This window comes from Lynx rufus, unplaced genomic scaffold (assembly GCF_022079265.1).
Source record: "Lynx rufus isolate CCGP_SWC_20201006 ecotype Redwood Valley unplaced genomic scaffold, mLynRuf1.p SCAF_4, whole genome shotgun sequence".
Taxonomy (NCBI): Eukaryota; Metazoa; Chordata; class Mammalia; order Carnivora; family Felidae; genus Lynx; species Lynx rufus.
Window position 1 is genome coordinate 147,758,291 of NW_025814856.1, and position 25,903 is coordinate 147,784,193.

The 25,903-nt window shown below is 43.0% G+C and overlaps 2 long non-coding RNA genes across 2 annotated transcripts in view; both read left to right on the top strand.

Moving 5' to 3' along the window:
- LOC124524375 (uncharacterized) overlaps positions 1 to 25,903 on the top strand; it is a 50,795-nt gene that overhangs the window by 114 nt on the left and 24,778 nt on the right. Inside the window, exon 2 of the long non-coding RNA XR_006965224.1 lies at positions 25,502 to 25,626. This is a non-coding gene — a long non-coding RNA (uncharacterized LOC124524375). The remainder of the gene's footprint in view (positions 1 to 25,501; positions 25,627 to 25,903) is intronic.
- Positions 93 to 8,516, top strand: LOC124524374 (uncharacterized). Its single transcript, XR_006965223.1, has 2 exons — positions 93 to 2,641; positions 7,889 to 8,516. It is a non-coding gene; the product is annotated as an uncharacterized LOC124524374 (long non-coding RNA).

Sequence of the window (25,903 nt, forward strand, 5' to 3'; positions counted from 1 at the left end):
GGGGCGGCGCAGGTGGTCGCCTTGGGAAGGGAGCGCGCAGGGAGGGGGGGGGGGGGTAGGTGGGGAGGCGGGGAGAACTAGGAGTCACCCGGCCAAACTGAAGGAGCCCAGTGTCCAGTCGAAAAGGACCCAGGCCATAATAAGGATGACCAGCCAAACGCAGCAATAATTACCATTCTAATAACGCCCCGCAGTTGACCCAGGCTACAAAGAGGAGTTGTGCATCCCGAACCCAGGACAGAGCTAGAGCAATGATTTCAGGGTTTGAAAACCACCGTCCCATCAGGCTTGGCGCTTTAGGGTACATCTGAGTAGCAGAAGTCAGCATACACCATATTCCTATAGCCCGGCTGCGCTTTAAGGGTTGTCTTGCTTAAAACTAAGGAAGGGGATGGAAACCTGCCCGGCCTCACTTTAGCCACCAAAATAATGCTCTTGGCCAGGGGCCTCGGACAAACAGCCTCTGGTGCAATTAAACAATCAATAGGAAAAATAGCTTCATTCCCCCTCACCACCCTCCTTCCCCAAGCTCCTTCGACCAGGATAATGTAATCTGCATAAAATGGGGAAAGAAACCTCTGTGTTTTATTCCCTCCCATCCCACTTACCCACCCCCCAGCCTCCGCCCCACACAAACTGCCACCCCACTACTCACCCCACTTTCAGACCGGGACTGATGTTGCATGAGGGGACTGCCCTAAACTCTCAACCATTTCCCCTCCGACAGGAGATTCAGAAACAGAACTGAGAGCAGTGAATGTGGGGAAAGGCTGGGCACCGACGAACATCCTTTACCTGATACAATTCTCAGGACAACTTTTTTTTTTTTTTTCAATTCCTTTCCATTTTGCTCCTGGAAATTTCAAAGCACTTTCTGAAATACCATTTCTTTCTTTCTTTCTTTCTTTTTTTTTTAATGTCAGTCATACATTTAGAAGTAAGGGGTTGGCGGGATTAACTGAAAGGCTAATGATGGTCTCAAAAGCACATGCTGTTGCTAGGGAACCCAAGCTCATTCTGCTCCGAACCCCTAGCATGTTCAGTGGAAATCAAACTTCTCAGGGTGTTATTAAAATGAGTGGCATTCGGTTAAAGGCGTTCTTCCCTGCGTTGTAGCATCCTGGATTATTATCGATTGCCTCACACCCACATATCTTGTTTTCCTAATTTGATTTCTGTATTTGCGTCACTGCCAGGGACATGCAGACTAGACCAGTCAGGTTCACTTCCTGTTTCTCAGAACTGGTTTATATTTGGTCTCCGTGCACTCGCTGGTAAAACATTATCAAACTGAAAACTCTTGGAAAGAAATCTCTGCTGTCTGTGAAAACAAATTATCCCAATTAAATTCTAATTCCCATGGAAAACGTCATCATTTGAGGAATAAATTAGACTGCCAGTTGCCATTTGAGAAAACCATTCTTGAGATGAAAGGCTTACAAAAATCTATCACCTTTATTTCTTTTACCCAGAATCCTCATTCCTCAGCATTAGAACTAAAACAAACTCAAGTAGAGAGTAGATTTAAGTATGATATTTCTAAAATGAAGCTCAAAAAATACACATGGAAGCCGGGGAGATCATTTAGACTAAATAAGGCATGAAATTGAATGGAATCCGGGCCCTGGGAGCACAAATAACGTTGGGTTAGCATTGGGGCGCTCAGAGAACAGAGTGTGATTACAGGGCTACCCTGCAAAATAGGAACCCGTTACTTTCTGTACTAATTGTCTCTTTTACCAATTCCCCCTGGACAAGACGGGGGAATTCTTTTTTAAGGTCCTTCCTTTTTATGACAAGAATACTACAAAGGCGATATCATAAAAATACACACTGTGTGAATAGGTGGGTTCTGGTGTGGATGATTTGTTTAGATGGAAAATAAAAGGGTGCTTAGAGGAAATATCAGGCAACTGGAAGTCAGGAAATTTGCCCCTACCCCTCCTTTAGACTGGCTGACCTTGGGCAAGCCATTCTAGGTCTCCTAGCATTGGTTTCCTCACAGAAGCTTAATGAAAGTGCTAGACTAAAGATCTCTAAGCTTCCTTCCGTTTGCAAAGTTCTGTGATTATATTGAAGTCACTACATAAAAATTTCAATTTTAGCTGGATTTTGCAATGTTAAATTTTAACACTGGAACTTGAACGCCCATCCATAGAGACCTTGGGGGAAGGGACAATGGGATGTGATTTGCTGTTGATACATTGTTTTTTAGTGTCAGTTCCCAGACAACCAAAATAAAACCAACCTTACTCCCGATGTACTTACTCTCTGCTTCCTTGATGGTGTTGTAGAAGCAACAGGATAAGAGGTAGAAAGGATATAAAAGTGTATGGAAAGACCTTTTGGTCATTTTAGATTTAGTTAACCCAAGTACTTTGATGAACAAAACCGTGGAGTGATGAGGGAGAGCTAAACAAGAAATAAATAGTCAACTGAATCCTCATGGCGCTAATAATCTATTTGTCTATATTTTAATTAATGATAGGAAAAAATACACCTATCCCAGGTTTTCAAATTTTTCAGATTGAAGACGTAGCAAGAAGAAGGGTGAGATTTGTGCCACAGAGAAAAGACCTGACTCTGAAACCTAGCTCTGCCGCTTTAATTCATTCACGATTGCGTGCCTGCTGTGTGCCAGGTACTGTGTTAAGCACTGGGAATACAAAGATGAAGAGCACAGCCTGTTCTAAAGGACTTATAGGGGCGCCTGGGTGGCGCAGTCGGTTAAGCGTCCGACTTCAGCCAGGTCACGATCTCGCGGTCCGTGGGTTCGAGCCCCGCGTCGGGCTCTGGGCTGATGGCTCAGAGCCTGGAGCCTGCTTCCGATTCTGTGTCTCCCTCTCTCTCTGCCCCTCCCCCGTTCATGCTCTGTCTCTCTCTGTCCCAAAAATAAATTTAAAAAAACGTTGAAAAAAAAATTAAAAAAATAAATGAATAAATAAAGGACTTACAGTGTAACAAGGAGACAGATGAGGACACGGTTGATCACACAACAGTGAGATAACATCAACAGGGAGCTTATTAGAGGGGTACCTAACCCTGACAGAACTTACCAGAGAAGATGAGTTTGGAAGCGAGTTTGGAAGGATAAACAGAAGTATCCAGACAAGTGGGCAAGTTAAAGAGAAATGTTTTCCAGGCAGAGAACGTACTCTGTGTAGAGTCCTGGTGAAAGCTGTTGGGGTGCCTGGGTGACTCAGTCGGTTAGGCAATGACTTCAGATCAGGTCATGATCTCCTGGTTTGTGAGTTCAAGCCCTGCGTGGGGCTCTGTGCTGACAGCTCAGAGCCTGGAGCCTGCTTCCAATTCTGTGTCTCCCTCTCTCTCTGCCCCTCCCTTACTCACACTCTGTCTCTCTCACTCTCTCTCTCTCAAAAATAAATAAACATTAAAAAAAAATTTTTTTTTAAAGTTGTGCACAGAGAGTTGAAGGTGAAAGGCAGTGCCCAGCAAGTAGTAGATTCTCAGTAAATGCATTGTATGAATGCTTGGCAGAGGTTCTAAAGGACATACCCAGAAAGATCAGCAAGGTCTTATACTGGGAAAAGTCTTTTATTTCTTCCTAAGAGGTTTCAACTTATCCCAAGGCCCATGGAGAGACATTGAGGAGATCAAGGAGCACGCTGAGGGGATCAAGATTGTCCACTTTAGAAATTCTCCAGTTTGGAGAATTTATTAGTGTGATTAACACCGTGAGCAGAGAGACTACTTAGGCGGTTGTTTTAGTATCACAGGAAGGAAATGAGAAACATCAAAATATAGGGGGCAAGAATGGAAATGGAGAGAAGGGAAGGATTCGAGGACTATCAAAGACATAGAACCAGCTGAATTTTATTATTGATTATATTTGCAAGATCAAGGAATAGGAGATTTATGGCTTAGGTAAATGGGAGGATCATGATACCATTTGCTAAGATGGAGACTTCAGGAAGAACAAACACTAAGTGGAGGAAGGAAGGTAAGTAGTTTGATTTTAAACATGTTGCGTTTGAAATGTCCACAAGATATCAAAGTGAAGCTATTATGTAATTGAACAGGAGAGTCTAGAACATAATTCTATCATGTAATTGAACAGGAGAGTCTAGAACCCAGGAGAGAGAGCTACACTGGGGACATCAGAATAAGTGATAGCTCATGGAAGTAGATAAAACCTCCAAAAGAAAAGGTACAGAGTAAGAGGAAAAGAGGACCTACTCTGGAACCCTAAGAAAATGCCAGCATTTCAAAGGTGAGGCAAAGAAAAAGTAAGGAAACAAAGATACAGGGGAAGAACATCCATAAAGGTTAGAAGGACCAGAAACAAATCATTTCAGAGGAGCCAAGGGAGGAAATGTCAACAGTATTAAACGCTAGAGAAAGGTCAAGAAAAATGAGGACTTGGATTTCAGAACAAGGAGGTCATTGTGTTTGGCAAGAAGGAATTTATTGGGATAGAGGGGGGATGGCAACAGATTGCATGGGATTGAGGAGAGGATGGGGGTAGAGGAAATAGGTAGAAGTGGCTGTTTGGGATAAGAAAGAGGCCAGGGCAAGTAGAGAAGGAAAATAAAGGTATTGGGAAAAGAGTGAAATCGTGGTACAAAACAGATGAACATAAAGGAAGGGAAGCAAAAATAATATAAAAACAGGGAGGGGGACAAAACAGAAGAGACTCTTAAATATGGAGAACAAACAGAGGGTTACGGGAGGGGCTGTGAGAGGGGGGATGGGCTAAATGGGTGAAGGGGCACTAAGGAATCCACTCCCGAAATCATTGTTGCATCATATGCTAACTAACTTGGATGTAAATTTTAAAAATTAATTGAAAATTTAAAAAAAGAGTGAAATCGTGGTCTGTGAGGTAGAGGCTGCATAAAGAAATAAGGAAATAATACAGTGATACTCAATTCTTCATTCTTGCAGCCTTCTCCTCCAAACTAAATGTCATCACCGTGCACCGGTTCCTCAAGCCAAAAAAACATGTAGCTCCTTGTGGTTCTTCTCTTTTCGTCAGTTCTCATATCCAGTCCATGAAGAATGTGGGTCAACTCTACCTCCAAAACATTTCCAAAATCAGTCTCATTCTACCTCCACTGTCACCACCTGTCAAATGTCATCTTCCGGTCTCGTATAATAGCATTCTAATTGGTTTTCCTGCTTCTACTCTTATCCCTGTTCCTCACAGCTAAAGTGACATAAATCATGTCATACCACTTCTCGTCCTAGAATCCTTCCATGTCTTCTGATTGCACTTGGAATCTAGTCCAGACTCCTTTGCTGGCCTGCAAAGCCTTAGGCAGCATCCCAGACTCCCTCTTCAATCTCCTCTCCCACCACTCCCCCCGACTTCAATCGCGATGACCTTTTTTCTACTCCTTTTCCTAGAACACTCTTTTGGTCGTTCCAGTCTGTTTAAATATCACCTCCTCAAAGAGGCCCTGCCTGACCACCTTGATGAAAGTATCCTTCTCTGTCCACCTTCCCAATCATCCTTTGTATTTATTTCGTAGGGGCAAAACTTTATCACTATTGGGGTTTTTGTTTATTTGTTTGTTTCTTTGTTTTTGCTTATAGCTGATAACCCCTTTGAAATGTAAGCCCGTGGAGATTCCTGGCATTTCATAGGCACTCAGAAATGTTCATAGGATGTTTATAGAAAGAGAAAGAGAGGATCAATAATTATTAGAAATTAAAGGCATCAAGGATCCGAGCCTTGTGTGGTTGAGGAATGATCCACGAGTGATGATGGATTACTATGCTTTTAAGATTCCCGAAGTCGACAACTTTCTAGCTGTGTGATCCTGGACATTCACAGTCTCTGAACTTCACTTTGTGGTTTATAATAACACGTGCCTCACAGGGCTGTTAGTAAAATTAAATGAAGTAAAACAGGTATGCATGTAAGACTGTCTTGTCCAGCTATTTTCAGGAAGTCAGGGCTTCTGCAAATCAATTCATGACCTCTACATGTGAGCTCTTCATATGCGCTCCCCATAATGGACCTTATACACCACCAATTACTATTAAAAAAAAATTGGCTGAAGTGTGGCTTTTAAAAAACACTAGGATACCTGAAAGAACGTAGAAATCAGATTATTTAAGAAGAACTCAAAGCACTCCTATCAATCAATAAGAAAATATCTTTGGATATTGGAAAACTGAGTAAAAGGATGACAAATCAAGGAATGTTCTCCCTTAACAAGAGGTATGCAAATTATAACTGCAGTGAGGTGTATTTTTTACGTATCAGGCTGACACAAATCAAAATGTTTAATAGTATACTTGGCCAGGATTGGAAGCAGGCACTCGTTTACACGGTCAGTAGGAATAAAAGTTAGTACCATGTCTGTGGAGAGCCACCTGGCAGTATTTATCAAATTCTTAAATGTACAAAGCCTTTGACCTAGATATTCCACTTTTCTGTATTTGTCCAGTAGATTTACTCACACATACCTTGAAGGATATCTCTGGTAGGATCTTCACTGGAGCATTAATTACCATAGTTAAAGACTGGAAATTGCTTACATGTCCATCGACAGAGAAGTGGTTAAGGAGGGGCTCCTGGGTGGCTCAGTTGGTCGAACATCCAACTCTTGATTTCAGCTCATATCATGATCTCAGGGTCATGGGATTGAGCCCCATGTCGGGTTCCATGCTCTTCCTCTTCCTCTGCCCCTTACCCCCTTCCCCTGCTCTCTCTCTCTCTCTCTCCCTCAAATAAATAAATAGATAAATAAATAAGAGAGAAAAGTGGTTAAGTAAATCATGGTACATTATATAAGTGAGTGGTCGGTAGCTGTTAAAAATTGTGAGGTAGTTCTAGGTAGACTGATGTCAAACGATCATATATATATGTATATATATGATGTATGTATTTTTTTTTTTTGCCTGAAAGACATTATCTGTGAGAAGATAAAATACAGCAGGACAAGAGCAGATGTGGAGAGACCAGCTGGGGATATATTATTTCAGATTCATGTGAGACATGATGGTTTCTCAGACTATAGTGGCAACATTCACAGGAAGAAAAATGACCAGAGTCAAGAGTTATTTTAAAGAATTTGATGATAGAAGGGAAATGGGGGGTGGGGGGGGTGGGGAGGGAGGTTGTGTCTTTCCAAGATCTGGTGCATGAGCAGAGGTGTCATTTTCCAAGATAGAAAGGAAACACAAGAATCTTGGTGTGGTAACAAAATTATAGGGGAAGACCAAAGTTCTGTGTGAGTACAGATGTCTACTGCAGACTTGTGATATGGGTCCAAAGCTCAGGAGAGCTGCTAGGGTTGGATTTATAAATTGGGGAGAAGACTGACTAAGGGTGGTAGATAGAATTAAAAAAAATAGACCCAGGACTAAATTCTGGTCATTTAAAGATTGGACACAAAGAAAGAGATGGCAATAGAGATTGAAAATCAGAAACCAGAAAAATAAAACCAGGAGACTATGGGACCAAAGAAACTAAGAGAATAATATGTTAAGGGGGATCAACTCATATTAAATGCTGCCAAAAGGTCCAGAAAGTTCACTCTCCCTTGTTTCTCTCATAAATCCTTGTCCTGTGCCTCACACATAATAAATGACCAATAGACTTTTGTTACATTGAAAAAAGAGAGAGACAAGGTTACAGGAAGAGAGAGAAAAAGGCAGAGATACGGAAAGATAATAGAATGTATCCTTGGGTCTCAAAAATTAAATAAGACATATTCCCTTAAACATGACTGCAAACCAAACTTGATCTCAGAAAAAATAAGGAAGTTCTCTTCCCTTGGTTTTGCTCTTGAGCCATCACATCGATTGAGCTCTCAGAGTGCCATGTTGTTGTGATGTTAAGTGCCTCCTAAAAACATTCTGATAAGTAATATTCACCTGTGTCTGGTCATTCTGAGTCATTTTTGTCTTTATTTAGGTCCTGGGTGATGACAAAAAGAGCAATTTGCTTTTCCTCGTCTATCTGACCCCATCATACCACCTTGAATCAGTTGATGGAGTCTGGAGAATCCATTTCGGTGCCACTACAGTTCTGTAACACACTGTAACCACTCACAAGGATACCCAGCCCCAGTTTTCCATCAAAGAGAAAGATGACTTTTAGCAGGAAGAGATATATCACCTCTTAGAGAAACCACCAGCTTCTCGGTCTGTTACCATTCCTACAGAAAGGTGCTACCGTTGTCAAGAGAGGCTGTAGGGCCACCAAAGGAGATTGACCTTATCCTGAGAACATGGAAACCTTCTACATAGCAAAAGAGATGTCATCACCTTTGAGTCTAGTGTCCTTGAATTAGAAATTAAAATAATAGGTGTAGTTTAAACAACATTTAAAATGGTATGACATCCTGTATTATTCAGTTAGACCAAGGGTTAGCAAACTTTTTCTGTAAAGGACCAGATGGGAAATCTTTTAGGCTTTGTGGGCCATACAGTCTCTGTCCCAACTACTCAAGTCTGCCACTGTAGTGTGAAACCAGTCACAGACAATACGTAAGTGAACGAGGATGGCTGTATTCCAATTAAACTTTATTTGTGGACCCTGAGGTTTGCATTTCATATAATTGTCATGTGTTACAAAATATCATCTTTTTAAAAAGTCTTTCTCAGCTACTTAAAACCGGGAAAACCATTCGTAGCTCACCGGCTACACAAAAACAAGGGGTGTGCTGGATTTGGCTTAGGGACAGTAGTCTGGCAACCTTGGACTTGGAGAAATACGAAAATCATGTCACAAGCAAGATTTTCAGATTCAGACTTCTGAAGACGATAATCCGTTTTTTGTATACCCCTTTATTTTAACGTCTCAAATTCATTTGAACGTACAAACACATTTGCCCACGTCTGATTTCTTTGGGAATAACATATGTCTCCCTAGTTCAGTAGTGATTTAAGACTTTGCCCCTCCTCTTCCTTGTAATGAACAAATGTGTACGGATGTGGTATTTTGGTAAAGCAAACTGATGAAGTCTTGCTACTTGACTCTGAATACCCAAACGAGAGAGGACATGGTAGTTCTAATCATGTTTTTAAACTGCATTAATTCATTCAGTAAGAACTTATTAATGATCTGCTTCTTAGTGCAGTACGGAGCGTTACGGAATTTGAGATAAAAGAAGATAGATGGATCAGGTAGATGGGTAGATACTTAGGAAGATGAAAAATCTAGTAGCTAATAGGTGCCAATGAGAATTGTTCGGATGTATCATGGGACAAATGTAGCCACTTTAGCAACACATAGACACGTCGTTAGACAAAACTAAGTTTAAATCCAAGCCCCTTTGTGTCCCAGATGTGTGACCTTGGGCTGATTACATAAACCATATAAGCCTCAGTTTCCTCTTTTTTAAGAGAGAGATAGTAATACCTACCTTTCAAGGATGTCGTGGGGATCAAATAAACTCGTGTATGTAAATCAGCTAGTGTGGTACCTGGTAGGAGGTAAATAATCAGTAAATAGTAGCTGTAGTTGTATTCCACCAACACGAAGCTATACAATTTGCTCGAAAGAAGCACACAATCGGAGGCCAAGCAGAGTAACCTTGTGAGTTAAAAACTTCTGAACACAAATAGAAACCCACAAGCCTGAGGGTTAATGCCTGGTAGAGAAGATTTGGGTGAAAATAAAAGCAGAAGTGACATTGTCACTGGAGCATACAGTGAAGCACCTGGCCGGTTGTCTTTGCCTTTCCTGGTGACCAGTGCTGGATTGTCTAAGGAGCTCCACCTTAGAGGGGGGGTCTAGCTCCCTGATCTCCCGATACTTAAACACCATTCTGACTGGGGACAAAGCGTGTCACCCGTATCAGCCCCAGCATCGTGCTTTCTTCCAGTCTGGTCAGCTGTGAGCCTCAGTCAGACACAGCTGTAGATTGCTCCTATCCTGCCTTCCATTCCTGCGTTTATCCAACTTGGGGCTTCCACCTTGACCTCCACACCTTCAGTCTCTGGTCATTTTGCCTTGCATCCCGGTCTTCCTGTAGATTTGGGACCCCTTCCTGAATCCTGCCCTTCTTTACCACGACACTGACATTATTAGTGTATCTCTTCCCTAGAGATGCCCACACCCCTGCTTGTGATCTCCTTAAACTATGGTACACATTGGCCTTGCCCTTCATGCTGGACTGCCTAGTATTAATAGCTTCTTGAACTTTACCTTGGTAAGAGACACCAGGCTTGAGGAGCCTAGCTGCCCTAATCCAAGCCAGCTTCTGTATTCGCAGCCCATGCCCCGGGGAGTACTCCCCACCCCAGTCTTGGCTTATACTCTCTCTCCACTGGCCGTGCGTTGTCAAGCCTTGCGATCCTGTTATGGCAACATTAATAATGCTTTCCCAATACAAATGACACACTTATTGGCAGAGGGGCATGACACAGGGGTAATGAAGGACTTCAACATCCACTGACAAGCTCATTCTGGTGAAAAGAGTATCAAATAAAGTTGGCATGACTTAAATCTAAATTACTTAGAAGAGGTACTATTCTATGCTTAATTCTCACCAGCTAAGAAGAATGCGTTGGTGAAGTAGAAGTGACATGCAACTTAAAATAAGTGACCACAGCATCCTTGAACTTGTAATAGCCAGCGAAGGCAATTCTGCACTTGCTAACCTGACACAAAGAAGACTTGAGCAAGTTAAGAGAAAAGATAGGCACAAGGCTCTGTCTGGCCAGGAACTAGGAAAGAAGGTGAAAGAGGAGTACAATGACTTGCAATTTAAATTTCGGGGCGTCTGGGTGGTTCAGTCGGTTAAGTGTCTGACTTCAGGTCATGATCTCACGATTCATGAGTTTGAGCCCCGCGTCAGGCTCTGTGCTGACAGCTCAGAGCCTGGAGCCTGCTTCGGATTCTGTGTCTCCCTCTCTCTCTGCCCCTCCCCCACTCATGCTTGCTCTGGCGCGCGCTCTCTCTCTCTCTCTCTCTCTCAAAAACAAACATTAGGGGCGCCTGGGTGGCGCAGTCGGTTGAGCGTCCGACTTCAGCCAGGTCACGATCTCGCGGTCCATGAGTTCGAGCCCTGCGTCGGTCTCTGGGCTGATGGCTCAGAGCCTGGAGCCTGTTTCCGATTCTGTGTCTCCCTCTCTCTCTGCCCCTCCCCCGTTCATGCTCTGTCTCTCTCTGTCCCAAAAATAAATAAACGTTGAAAAAAAAAATTTTTTTTAATAAAAAAAAAAACATTAAAAAATTTTTAAAAAGAAATTTAAATTTTTATACAACAGGTGATTTCAATGAAGAAAAGGGAGCATGTGAGAAAGATCAACGTGGGCTGAGTCTGTTAAGTGCCCGACTCTTGATTTCGGCTCAGGTCATGCGTGACCTCACAGTTGGTGGGACAGAGCCCCACATCGGGCTCAAGGCTGGCAGCACTGAGCCTGTTCGGTATCCTCTCTCTCCCTCTGTCTCTGCCCCTCCCTCATTTGCACTCTCCCTCTCTCGCTCTCAAAGTAAATACAATTTATTTAAAAAATAAGTGACAAATACGATCAATGTGGCTGCTCCAGAAGTGTTCCGATAAGCTCATATGTTTAAAAGACACGTACAGAAAGCAGGAGTAGGGCCTTGTTCCAAGGAAGGGCTCAGGTCTGTGAAGAGAATGCAAGAGAGCTAATGTCCAGAGACAACTAGGATCTGGAAATAGTACTGAAGACAGTTAATGGGTTTTTGTTTGTTTTTTGCTTATGTTTATAATAAGAATAATAATGAAGACAGGATAGTGCTGTTGAATGTGGAAGACCATCTAATACTGATATTTGAAAAACACAGTCATTCAACTACAGCATTTCCTAGATTATAAGGTACAAACTTTCTCCTCTCACATCTTTTATATTTGAAGCAGCAGAATGTATCTTCAGTATATATGTTTAATGTGGTAGTGTTTTGGAGGAGGGTTCTAAAAACAGTAATTAAATGGTGGTACATCAGCCAATAAATTGGTCTTCAAATTTCTTTTTTTTTTTAATGGTTATTTATTTATTTATTTGAGAGAGAGAGAGAGAGAGAGAGAGAGAGAGAGAGACAGAGGGCATGCATGCACACAGGGTAGGGGCAGAAAGAGGGAAAGAGAGAATCCCAAGCAGTCTCTGCACTCGGCATTCAGCATGGAGCTTGACGTGGGGCTTGATCTCAGAACCGCAAGATCATGACCTGAACTGATACCAAGAGTCCAACACTTAACCCACCGAGCCACCCAGGTGCCCGAGAATAGAATTTCTTAAATGGCGGTTTGTTCACGTAGCTCTGCTGGGATCAATCACGCTCAGCAGATGAAGGGTCCACTTTGTGTCCTGGCAGGGGCAATGCTGCTGGTGGCCGCCAAATGTAGGAGAGATCAGAAAGCAGTTTAGAGGCCCCATTCAAAAGTGTTTCGCCCTATGGAGGGGAGCAGAGGAGGGCTGATAAGCACTAATGTAGAATAGAAGTGTCGAAAATATTAGAGACGGGACTGAGACAAGAGAGGAAAACCATGGTCAAAACATCTAAGAAGGAGTAAAAAGAGCTATTGCTGGCCCACAGAGGCTTAGTCAATTTATAGGCATGTCACAGAGAGGGAAGGGATGACGTCTTAGCTCAAGCTGCCATAATAAATACCATAGCCTGGGTGACTTAAACAAAAAACATTTATTTCTCACAGTTCTGGAGGTAAGAAGTCCAAGATCAAGGCACCAGCAGCTCTGGTGTCTGGTAAGAGGCATTCCCTAGTTTGCAGATAACCATCTTCTTGTGTATCTGTACACACATAGAAAGAGAGAGATCATCTCTTTTGTGTCTTTTCTTATAAGAGCACGAATCCCATCCATGGGGTGGGATGGAGGACGGCTTGTCTTGGGCAGGACATTTTGAACTGTGCCTGGCTCATAGTTGTGGGCACTGCTGTGTCTTACGTTCTGAATCACTGCTGTGATCAGCGTAGAGCCACGGTGCTCCAGGGTCCAACATAGAAAATGTTTAGATCAAGATATAGATCTGGGGTCTCAAACTAGGAAAAGACATTGCAAAATGATATCAATAAAACCCTGAATTTTAAAAAAAAGGCAAATAGTGCAAATGAATAACCAGAGAACAAAATGACCATAAGACAATGATTTTACCAGAATAAATACAGGGGAGAGTGGAGGATGTGGTCTATTTCCACCGGGTCTATGGAATCCATATTAAAGAAGAATTTCATAGAACCTATAGATCATTTGGCCATGAAGGAAATTGTTCCAACCATACATGATTAGACCTTTACAAAGTGTGATGTACCCAGATGGTCCCTATGAAGCTTGAATGTAAAGAGTTTAGCACTTGAGGAAGGGACCATGTTTTTTCATGATTTTTAATTCTTAGTGTCTACCATATTAATAGTGATGAAACAAATGAGTTTTTTTTTTATTTTTTTTAATGTTTATTTATTTTTGAGACAGAGAGAGACACAGCATGAACGGGGGAGGGGCAGAGAGAGAGGGAGACACAGAATCCGAAGCAGGCTCCAGGCTCTGAGCCATCAGCCCAGAGCCCGATGGGGGGCTGGAACTCACGGACCGCAAGATCGTGACCTGAGCTGAAGTCGGACGCTTAACCGACTGAGCCACCCAGGCGCCCCAACAAATGAGTTTTTAAATGGCAGAGAATTTCTCATTTTCCTTTTTTTTAATTTTTAATTAATTTCTTTTGAGAGAGCACAAGCAGGGGAAGACAGAGAGAGAGGGGTAGGTAGAGAGAGAGAGAGAAAGAATCCCAAGCAGGCTCTGCACTGTCCTCGCGGAGCCCGATGCAAGGTTCGAACCCACAAACCGTGAGACCATGACCTGAGCCAAAACCAAGAGTCGGCGGCATTAACCGACTAAGCCACCCAGGTGCCCCAAGAATTTCTCATTGCCTATTAAAAACAATAATCTTGATATTCAAAAATATAGTCCTTACCTTACTTTCCTTCTCAAATGCATTCCCCTTTCCCAGCAGCTGCTTCCTTTGGGACATCCGTGTAGCCCTGGGAAAGCTGACTCTCCCTTTATCTCCGGGAGGTAGAGCATGTGTTCCAGACTAAGCCAATCAATGAATTTCATTTTCTTGGCCACAGTGACTACTTCAGGTATGGGTATGTGACCTAAGTCGGTCCACTGAAAGAGAAGGTCAGGATTCGTGCTGGAAATGCCAGAACGAAGATAATTTGCTTCAGGAGTTGAATGCAGGAGATTTCAACTCTGGGAGTTCTTGTCCACCATCTTGGAGCCTCAAGGGGAGGGTCTGTTGAGAATGGAGCTATCACCAGGGATTAAAGCACATAAATGAAAGGGAGTGTTCAGGTACTCTCCACATTGTGTAAACCACATGGGAATCATGACCCTGAAGCCTTTGAATTTTTCACTTACAGGAGCCAATAAATATTTTTTTTTGTTTAAGCCAATAAATATTTTTTTTTGTTTAAGCCAATTTGAGTTAAATTTGCTGTTTCTTGAAACCAAAGCATTTTTTTATTCAAAAGAATGAATAAACATGACTAAGAAGGAATGGAATGCATTTCAGATGGGTTAAAACGTTCAATGTGAAAAATGGCCATATAAAAGAAGTTAATAGCGTTGAAAAGATGTGGTATAAGCACATCTTGGTCTTAACATGTTAAAGGCCTTCATGGGCAAAGAAGTAAAGGCTTATAGTTTATAAAAGAAAGATATTTATAGATCTGACTACTTAAAACACTTACATTTATGTAGATACAACAGTACCACAAACAAAATTAACAGATAAATGAGAGATTCTAGAACTTTGCAATTATATATGACAAATATATATATAAATATAAATATATATAAACATATATATAATATATATGTAAACATATATATAAAATATATATATAATATATATAATATATATAAATATATATATAAATATAGACATGACAAAGAGTAGTATCCTTAATATATAAAGTGCTCTTGCAAACTTATAAGAAGACTACCTCTCAGAAAAAAATGGGTAAAGAACATGAAAAGGCAAAAAAAAAAAATTCAGTTGGTCAATTAAAATGAAAACAGTCCAGGGGCACCTGCGTGGCTCAGTGGGTTAAGCATCTGACTCTTGATTTCAGCTCAGGTCATGGTCCCAAAGTTTGTGAGATCAAGCCCCACATCAGGCTCTGTGCTGACAGCTAGGAGCCTGCTTGGGATTCTCTGTCTCCCTCTCTCTGCCCCTCACCCCACTCACGCACGTGCACACGTGTACTCTCTCTCTCTCTCGAAATAAATAAACTTAAAAAAAAAATAAAAGGAAAGCAGTCCAATCTCACTAATAATTAGAGAGACACTGATCAAGGTAAAACCAGATGTCTTTACGACTAGCAAATTGTCAAGAACTTTAAAATGGTACGTTGAGTGGCTAAAGATACAGGGAAATAAGCACCATCATACAATATTGGGCATGAAAATTGGTTCAAGCATTCTGTTGGTTCAAATTGGTTCAGCAATTCGGCATTGTGTATAAGAAACTAACATATGCAAACCATTTAACACAGTCATTTCACTTAAGAGTTTAAATACATTATTTACCTGGAGGTTTCTAAGTGGGTAATGAGAACTCTACCACTTAGCATGTGCAAGTTCTGTGCAAAAGTACTTTCCATCTACCATCTCAGTTGATCTTCCCCAACACCCAGAAACACAAGCACTGACATCATCCCCATTTTACAGATGAGGAAAACAAAGCTCAGGATGGTTAATGAATATGCTTCTGATTAGACAACAAGTCAGTAGTGGAGCTGGGATTCGGTCACAGAAAGTCTGGTCTCAGCGCCCTCATGCCCCACTGTTAGACTAAAGTATTCTTTTGGTCCTGGGCTCCTCCCTGTTCTGCTCAACTTACTTTTTTCTTTTAAGAGGAAGATTTAATTTTAAAAAATAAGATAACTATGGGGTAGCTGGATGGCTCCCCCATCCAGTTAGTTGAACATTTGACTTTTGATCTCAGCTCATGTCTTGATCTCAGGGTCATGAGTTCAAGCCCCACATTGGACTTTGTGCTGGGCATGAAGCCTACTTAAAAACAAACACACAAATAATAAAAACAAACAAAAAAATAAATAATTAAACAAAATAAAAGGAAGATTTCTTAGTCTTGAGTTACAACATAAAAGGCATAGTTCTGCTAAGAACACAAAGCTGAGAAAATGGAAAAGAAAGAAGGCGAGAAAACCAACGTTTATGCAGCCCTCGTGATATATTAGGTACTGTACTGCCTCTTGTAAGCCTCAGAACCACTTTGCAATGTAGTTATGATTATCCCTATTTTCACTGATAAGTTGAGCCAGAGCGAGCATGACATGACCAAGGTCACTGAGCTACCTAACAAAACCAGAATTCAAATTTACACCCGCCTGACTCCTAAGCCCTTGCTCTTTTTATTACTGGCTAATAAAAACAAAGCGTAAGGGGCGCCTGAGTGGCTCAGTCAGTTAAGCGTCCAACTTTGGCTCAGGTCATGATCTCACTGTTTATGAGCTCGAGTCCCACATCGGGCTCTGTGCTGAGAGCTCAGAGCCTGGAGCCTGCCTTGGATTCTGTGTTTCCATCTCTCTCTGCCCCTCTCCCACTCGCACTGTCTGTCTGTCTCTCTCTCAAAAATAAAGAAACGTTAACATATATATATATAAATACGTATATATATACATATATATATAAACACACGAAATGGAAAAATATAGTATTTCGTGGGAAACAAACTTCTGCAATTGGCTTTAAAAAATCAACTGTACAAATACAAGAATTATGAGACCTATTTTATTAACATTTCAGGTGCAAAAGATCTCAGGATGTGGGTTGATTGTGAAGTACTATGAGTAAGTATTGGTACTATCAGAATACTGATACAGTCTCAGATGGCATTAACAGAAAACCCATGTCCTGGGAAGGTGCAAGAATGTTCCAGCTGGTTTGTACACTGCTTATACCAGATAAGAGAAATTGAGATTCATTCTGGGAGCCACATTTTAAGGCTTTTTTATTACATTTATTTATTTTTGATAGACAGAGAGAGACAGAGCAGAGGTGGGGGAGGGGCAGAGAGAGGAGACACAGAATCTGAAGCAGGCTCCAGGCTCCGAGCTGTCAGCACAGAGCCCAACTCGGGGCTCGAACTCACAAACCGTGAGATCATGACCTGAGCCGAAGTCGGACGCTTAACCGACTGAGCCACTCAGGCGCCCCGCTGGGAGCCACATTTTAAAAAGGACAGACAGCAATGGATGTCTAGAGGAGAGCTGCTAGCTGGTAACAAAATACATACATACACCTATGCAAGTATGCATATGTAAAGACTGGATTATTTCACAAAAGTTCAATGAGAATACCCAGAAGGTAGCTGAAAACCACCCTCAATGAGAGGAAGAGATACTTCTTATATTGTGTGTGGCTCCAGAAGACAGGGAGCTGTGGCTGGAAGGAGGCAGATTTGGGCCAGTTAATAAAAATTAAAACATGACCATATCTTGCATATGTTTTTAGGCACTAAAACGCCAAGTGCAGTGCTTTAGACACAGCAGGCACTCCATATATGTACTGAACTCTATGGAATGTTCAGTTGCTCAAAAACTCAACAAGGTTGCCTTGTGGGGTAGTAATATGTGGGTGGAAGCCGGCCGGCAACCTTTTGTAATAAAGACGACCATCCCGTAAAAGGAAATCCCTATACCTTGCCCAACTCCACCCTTTTCCCAGCCATTACCTGCTTCCCTCCCAGCCAACTTCAAAGAGGAGTCTTCACTCTATCCAGTCCAGCCTGACTTCTAATTCTCTAGAATATGTGCTCGTGAGATCTAATCACCAAACATAATGGTATCAGTCATCCTACCCCAGGGAGAACTCTTGGTTATTTCCTCTTGGAAGGGCTCTCCCCCCCCGTTACTTGTGGACCTCCTCCATCGCATACGCAAGCTCCCTTTCTGTTTCTCCTCAGCCCCCTCCTCCCCTGACAACTGTCTGCATGCTTTCCTTTGGCATTCTTTTCCCCATGCACCCTCCCCAGGATATCCCATCCATTCTGAGGACTTAGCTACCATTGGGCACTGCTTTCTGAACCTACACACTCAGTCTAAACCTCTTTCCTGATCTGCAGACCTTTGCATTTCGCCACTGGTAACCCACCGTTACTGCAAATTTAATATGCTACTCATGACCCCCACCACGCTTGCTCTCCTTCCCCCTTTTAGCTTAGTTACTGTCATTACACTTCAACCTTGATCTCTCTCCCCTGCTCCCAAGCTCCTATGTAATCAATAACCATGTCCTCAACGCTACTTCTAAATCTCCCTTGGATTTGTCACTACTTTTCATTCCACTGCTGCTATGGTGATTCAGACCTTAATCCCTTTCTTAGACTATTACAGGGGACTTCTAATTGGCTTTCCAGGCTCCAGTCTCCCCTTCTTCTAGTGTGGCCTTCATCTTGCCAGCTAAAGTCTTATTTATTTTTTAATATGAATGATCACATCTCTACCCTATTTAAGAACCTCTGATAATTATTTATTGTCTTCAGTATAAAGTCCAGATTCCTTACCTGTAAATCAAGGTTCTTCTTGATATGGCTACAACCTACCTTATGATAGACACTTTCAACTCACACCAGACTTCCCTCTTTTCTCTGAACACAGTTTGCTTTTTCACAACTTTGTACCCCTTTTCATCCTATTCCCATAGGGAAAATACCTCTCCTCTCCCCTGGACAGGACCAACTCATCTCCTCCTTCAGGGCCTAACCCAACTTTAGCATCTCTAGAAAAAACAAAGAAACAAACAAACAAAACACTTTTTAACTTGCAAGTCAGACATCAGGGCACAAGACATGATATTTATTTTTTTTTTAAGTTTTTAAAATTTATTTATTTTGAGAGAGCAACAGAGAGAGTGAGCAGGAGAAGGGCAGAGGGACAGAGAGAGAGAGAGAGAGAGAATCCCACGCAGCGCAGAGCCTGACTTCGGGCTCGATCCCACAAACCGTGAGATTATAACCTGAGCTGAAATCAAGAGTCAGGCACTCAACTGACTGAGCCACCCAGGCGCCCCACGATATGGTATTTAAAACAAGGGACTGGGGGTGCCTGGCTGACTCAGTGAAGCATGAGACTCCTGATCTCGGGGTTGTGAGTTAGAGCCCCACGTTGGGTGTGGAGATTACTTAAAAATAAAATCTAAAATAAAATAAAATAAAATAAAGCAATGGACTGGCTGGGTAATTGTAGAGAACCAAGCCCAAGGGGGCTTCCAGCATTCAGAAATGAGGAAGGACCCAGCGAAAGAGAATGAGAAGGAATACACAATGAGGTAGGAGGAAAGCCAGTGTGGGTATGAAGCCAAGTAAAGAAAATGTTTCAACAAGGGAGTGATCATCAGTGCCAAGAAGCTGCTGAGAGGAAAGTAAGGTGAGGACGGACAATTGACCCTTAAATTGGACAACATAGAGGTCATTGTGACCTTCACGTGTGTGTTTTCAGTGGAGTAATAGGGAACAGAAGGCTGATTGAACTGGCTTCAAGAGATAGCCAGAAACGAGGAAGTAGATGTTTGTTGAATGGGTGACGTGTTGGATGAATGAAGAAATGATGTCTTAGAGAGGATTCCATAATTGGTCGGGAACCAAAATAGAGGAGTTATTTTGAACTTAGAGTCTCTGAAAAGTTTCCAAATAGAAACAAGGATGCGATTTCATGATGCAAAGCTTTTCTTAAGTGACAAGGGAATTCAGAGTAGGACTAACCGAGCAGTAGGGTTATTTTAGGGAAGGTTCTGTGTGAGTTCTGTAGTGATCACATTTTATCTACTGCTGACCCAGTTCATAAGGACCTTCAGGCAGGACTCCTCAGAGGCTTCAGGGAAGAGCTGTCCTTGCAGACCCTAGGTGTATATTCAGAGACTCTTTCCAAATGCCTCTTGCTAGTGTGTGGGGTTGCTGTAAGAAGCCTGTAAAGTTGGTTCTCACTGCTTTGGAGGCTGGGCAGTACCACATCTGAATGATTGGGAAGAGGTGAACAGGAAAAACCTGACCCCTCCAACACAGTACATTAGAAAATGCTGTATTTGGGAATATTTCTATAGAAATTTCTTATACTGAAATACTAATGGAATGGGCTATGTGACCACCGATATTTGAGGAAGAAGTAGGCTGCTCTTACCTGCCACCCCCTGGAGTATAATCGTAAGGAAGTATGGAGACTACAGACTTTGGGTAGACCAGACCCGAGCTTTGATGTCGTGACGTTACTCAGTGTCTTAAAAGGCACTTTGGTATAGATCCCATGTAGAATGTGGTTTTACTTACATGACTAAGGACAAACAACCCTAGGGGCCATATATTTTCCTTTACAGAATTGTCTATGGTGAAGTCCAGGGCTTGGATTGTGACATAGAACTCACCACAGAATATCTGAGAACTTCCTGTCCTACCATGTTCCCCGTCGTTTGCCAGATGCATAGAGTGCTCCTGTTTGTCTTTACTTTTGTGCATTCTGTGCCTTCTACCTGGAATACCCCAATCCATTCTTCCTGACATGCTGAGATCTAGGAGCACCTTCTCTCAGAAGCCTTCCTCATCCTCTCACACACAGACCGATTCCTTCTCCATGCTCCCCAGACCATTCTCATCTGTCATTCCATCACCACACCTACCACACTGAACTACAGTTGTTTACTCCTCTGGCTCCCTCACTGGGCTCTGAGTCTCCTGAAGTCAGCAATTTTGTCTTCTTCCTATTTTCATTCTGTACATCTAGAATAGCGCTTGTACGTTTTGGGCACATGATCACTGTTTTGAATGGATGTATGAAGGCTTGAGAGCATTAATGAGAGAACGAGTGAATGGATGCATAAAAAGATCAGAAAAATGTGATCCCCCAAAAGGTTGCTAATACAAGCATAAAAATGTCAGTGACTTCACATATATGCAGAATTTGTGCATGTGAAGGTACGTGCCAAATCCAGCTGAGATGAGAAGATCATTACAGCATAATGCATATAAGGAAGAGCTAGTACAATCGACTAGTAATATGTGTAGCACAACTTGGTGAGAAGCGTGCTGATTGAAGTCAGAGTTGGGTAGTAAAGAATTGATTGGTTTCGATCTAGATTTGAGAGAGAGATGTGATCTGTAGGACACCTGAACATTTTGGTGTTTGTTATTTTTTTTTAACGTTTATTTGCTTTTGAGACAGCGAGAGACAGAGCATGAACGGGGGAGGGTCAGAGAGGGAGCGAGGCACAGAATCTGAATTGGGCTCCAGGCTCTGAGCTGTCAGCACAGAGCCCGACACGGGGCTCGAACTCACGGGCCGCGAGATCATGACCTGAGCCGAAGTCGGACGCCCAACCGACTGAGCCACCCTGGCGCCCCTGGTGTTTGTTATTTTTTTTAATCAAGGTGTTTTTCATCTTAAAATGTGAGGGCAAGGTACACCTTAATAAGCATGTTTATCTGAAGCATGGCTTCATTGTAGAAAGAAAGAAAAGAAAAGAAAGAAAGAAAATGGAAAGAAAGAAAAGAAAGAAAGAAAAGAAGAAAGAAAGAAAGAAAGAGAAAGAGAAAGAAAACAAACCAGCTGTTACACCTCTAAAATGGAAGGTACATTGAACCCATCGTTTTATCCAAACATGCTTTAGTTTCTTTCATGCATACTTTGTAGAATGATAATAGCCCTTACTCATATTTACATTATAAAAGTGTTGTTATTGTAAATTAGATAGGATAAAATGGGTTAAGATGTCTTCTCTGAAAGACATGCACTTGACACAAATGAGGTATTATTATTTAGTTTTTCCTTTTCAATATCGTTAAACGAGAATTAGATGAAAACTAGGCTTTAAGCAATATCCAACGGGTAAATGATTATTGACTCAAGTGAAATGAAAAAAAAAAAAAAATCTTTAGCTGAAAACTCAGCATAGCCAGTCGGTGCGCAAGGCAAAAATATTGTCTTTATCTGTGATGCTCATCACCGCTCTCTATCACCTCTCTGGGCTGCAATCACAAACTGAAGACAGTTAAGGCTTGCCGTTCAGTCACCTCGTGCATTTTACAGAAGATGGACATCCTGGAACAGTTGCAATTTGGAAACAATGCTTCAACTAATTAAGCCATGCAACTAGTTTTGTTACTGATTTAAGGGCCTAAAGGAACCTTGTCAGGCCTTTGCGTCAACTCATGGTTCTGAGGTTTGGGGAGTGCTATTAACTACAACCTTCTCAGGTTATTACTGCCAGTGCCTCTGTGCTCCCCATTAGCACCACCCAGGCCAGAGCTTTTTCTATCTTCCTCTTGCAATACAGGCTTATGACGGAAGGAGAGGGGTTGTGGAAATAAGATTTGGGGAACTGTGAACGTCGGGAACTTCCGTTCGAGTCACTGAAAGAACACACCGGGAAGATGAAGGATAACAGAGCTGGTGGGATAGACTGTCCAGCATAACGGTGCCTGGCCTCTGTGTGTGCAGAACAGCTTCAGCCCATTTCTGATTCTTCGTCTTTGATCTCGGACTGCCCCCTGCCCCTCCCCTCATGTCCAAACCCCTTACAGTGTTCATCCATTATGTATTGGCTCACCTTCATTCCCTAGGACCGACCTTCAGCGTTGTTTCTAGTGGTGGTCATCTGTTTTCCACCTGACCCATTTATTTTGGCTTCTGGATTTTGTTCTCAGAGAGGCCCCCTGCTTGGAGAGCTGTCTGGCCAGCTGTGGGGCCAGCTGCCTGCTCCAGATTCCAAGGTGACCAAATCTCTCTCTTCTCCCTCTGACTGGTCCCAATCCAGGAGCTATAGCAGCAGGTGAACAACGATGATGATATAGCAACGGTATCTGACCAGACTTTTACCTGGGGGGGGGGGTGCTGCTCAGAGAGGTCAGTTTACATAGCACAGCACAGTGGGCCGGGGGCCGGCAAGACCATGTGGGCCTTCCAGGCCTAGTGAAAGGTTGGGGTGCAGAGGAAGAGCTGGGTGCAGAGCACAGACGGCAGACTTGGTTAACTCTACAGTTTTAGCCACAGCCAGTGCTGGTTGTAGGACCACAGTCTCGCACACCGGCCATGCCTACCAAGACCGTTGCCATACGGTCAACTGAGCTACAGGTGGCTACAGGCGGTGAGGAAGACTTTGTGGTGGCCCTCTTTCCTCACCTTTGGGAAGAATATCTAGGGATTATGTGTTCCATTTCTAAGGCAAACTTTAAAAAAAAATTTTTTTTTAATGCTTATTTATTGTTGAGAGGGAGACAGAGAGACAGAGCACGAGCAGGGGAGGGGCAGAGAGAGAGGGAGACACAGAACCCGAAGCAGGCTCCAGGTTCCGAGCTGTCAGCACAGAGCCCGACGCGGGGCTCAAACCCACGAACCCGCAAGACCATGACCTGAGCCGAAGTCAGACGATCAACCTAATGAGCCACCCGGGTGCCCCTCGAAGGCAAACATCTCGAAATAGTTGTCTACATTCGTTGGCTCCACTTGTTCCTCAACTCTCCGTGACCTGGCTTCCGCCTCCACTGACGCTGCTCTTGCCCGGCACCTGCTCAAGTACCTTCTTGGTGCTCACCCCATGACTGCTTCTCAACATTTTCTTGATCTCTTGACAGCATTTGCCTTTGTTGACCACAACCCACTCGACATGTGTTTCTCCTTTGTCCTCCGTGATACCTCACATTCTTGTTTCCTTCTCCTCCCTCTGATTTCACCTTCTTACTCACTCCCCCCCCAACCCCCGCCACCAAAGGCCTCCACCCCGGGGATCCTTTCTCTGCCCATTCTTTGAGGTTGTTATTCCTCTGGACGCTCTCTTGGGTCTTTTCTCTTCCCCGGCGCTCACTCAGGGTAACTCTTTCATCCGTGTGGATTCTGTTGTGGCCTGTCAGGTACTGGTGATTCCCACACCTGTATCTTCAGACTTCTAGATCAAACTACCTGCTGCTACCCTGCCAGTGTTCTCCGGGCATCACAAACCAAACGTGACCCCGTCTGGACTCTCCCCTTCTCCTCCACAGCTCCTCTATTTTGTGTTTCCGTTTTGCTGTCCCAGTGACTGACATCACTGTCCATCCCGTTGTTCAAGCCAAACGTCTGAGCAGCAGTCTTGACTTTCCCCCTTCAAAATTCCAACGATCAAGCAATCACACATTTTAGTAGATTCCGCCTCCTCTATGACATAGCTTGTACATTTCTGAGCGACTGGGACCCGCTGACCTTTCCAGTGTCGTCTCTGACCACTCTGTCTCAGCTATGCTGAACTAATTTTCAGTGCTCAGCTGCTCAGTGCACACGGTCATTTCTGTCACCTCAAAAATGCACATCTGCAACACCCTCCACCTCAAACAGGCTTGCTCCTCTTTTTGTTTTAATTTTTAAAAACGTTTATTTATTTATTTTTATTTTTTTTTAACGTTTATTTACTTTTGAGACCGAGAGAGACAGAGCATGAACGGGGGAGGGTCAGAGAGACAGAGGGAGACACAGAATCTGAAACAGGCTCCAGGCTCCGAGCTGTCAGCACAGAGCCCGATGCGGGGCTCGAACTCACGAGCCGTGAGATCATGACCTGAGCCGAAGTCGGACGCTTAACCGACTGAGCCACCCAGGCACCCCAAAACGTTTATTTATTTTTAAGAAAGAGAGAGAGAGATTGAGTCAGAGCATGAGTTGGGGAGGGGCAGAGAGAGAGACACACACACAGAATCTGAAGCAGGCTCCAGGCTCTGAGCTGTCAGCACAGAGCCCGACGTGGGGCTCGAACTCACAAACATGAGAGATCATGAACTGAGCTGAAGTCAGACACGTAACCGATTGTGCCACCCAGGTGCCCCTTCTTTTTTTTAACTAACTCCTCCATAACTTGTAAGTCCCCATGTAGAAGCCACTAACTTTCTTTTTTACTAAGTTTATTTATCTGAGAGTGAGAGAGAGAGACCAGGCACACGTGAGAGCTGGGGAGGGGCAGAGAAAGAGGGAGAGAGAGGATCCCAAGCAGGCTCCAAGCTATCAGCACAGAGCCTGACGTGGGGCTTGTTCTCACAAACCATAAGATCACGAGGTGAGCCAAAATCAAGAGTTGTTTGCTCAACCAACTGATCCACCCAGGCAGCCCTAGGAATCAGTAACTTTCAATTCTCCCAAAGTCTGGGTTAGGTGACCCTCCTAGAGCTCTTGGTACACTTCTTTATCAGAGCTTCCTCTCCTATTTTTAGCTTGCCTTCTATGAGAAGCTCTACTATAAAGCCCCTATAAGCAGGGACCACATTCTTTCTATTCACCTTTGTATTCCTAGCTCCACCCAGTAGTTAGGACAAAATAGATGTTCAACGAATGAAGGAATGTAAATGTTAAAGGTATCATTGTGAAAATATAAATTTCAAATCAGAAAATACAATTCAGATTTTACCAGAGAAAGATTTATCAAGTCCCTCTAATATCAAAGGGGATTGGAGATTATCTACAACGATTTAGAAGAACTTATCAGCATTAGAATCATGAGCAGAGAGCAGTTAATAGAGGTAGATTTCACATCTGTTCCTTGTGGGATTCTTTTCCAGAGTTCAATATCCAGATTCTCTGAGCCAAGTTTTGGGATCGCCCAAGCAGTCCATCCTCCTGAATTTTCATAAGTTATTGGATTCACAACCCACTCCATATTTGAGAAGATGGGGATTGGAATAAGGTAAGTGTCACCTTTTCTCCTTTTCGACTTTTCAGTTCTCCTTTCTGGAGTCTTCATCGAGAGGTATGACCTGGATTCTGTTCTAGTGTCGCTGGCCTCACAGGGCCCGCAGGTCCTCGTATGAAGAGATGTCGTCAAGTCTCTTGAGGAATCATGTCCTTTCAAATTTCCTATTTGGTTTCATGACGTCTACATCCTTCACCACCGTGCTATCAGTTGCTTTCTTAATGTGACCCCAGATAGAGAAAAATGGGTTTTGAAAAATCAACTTGCCGCC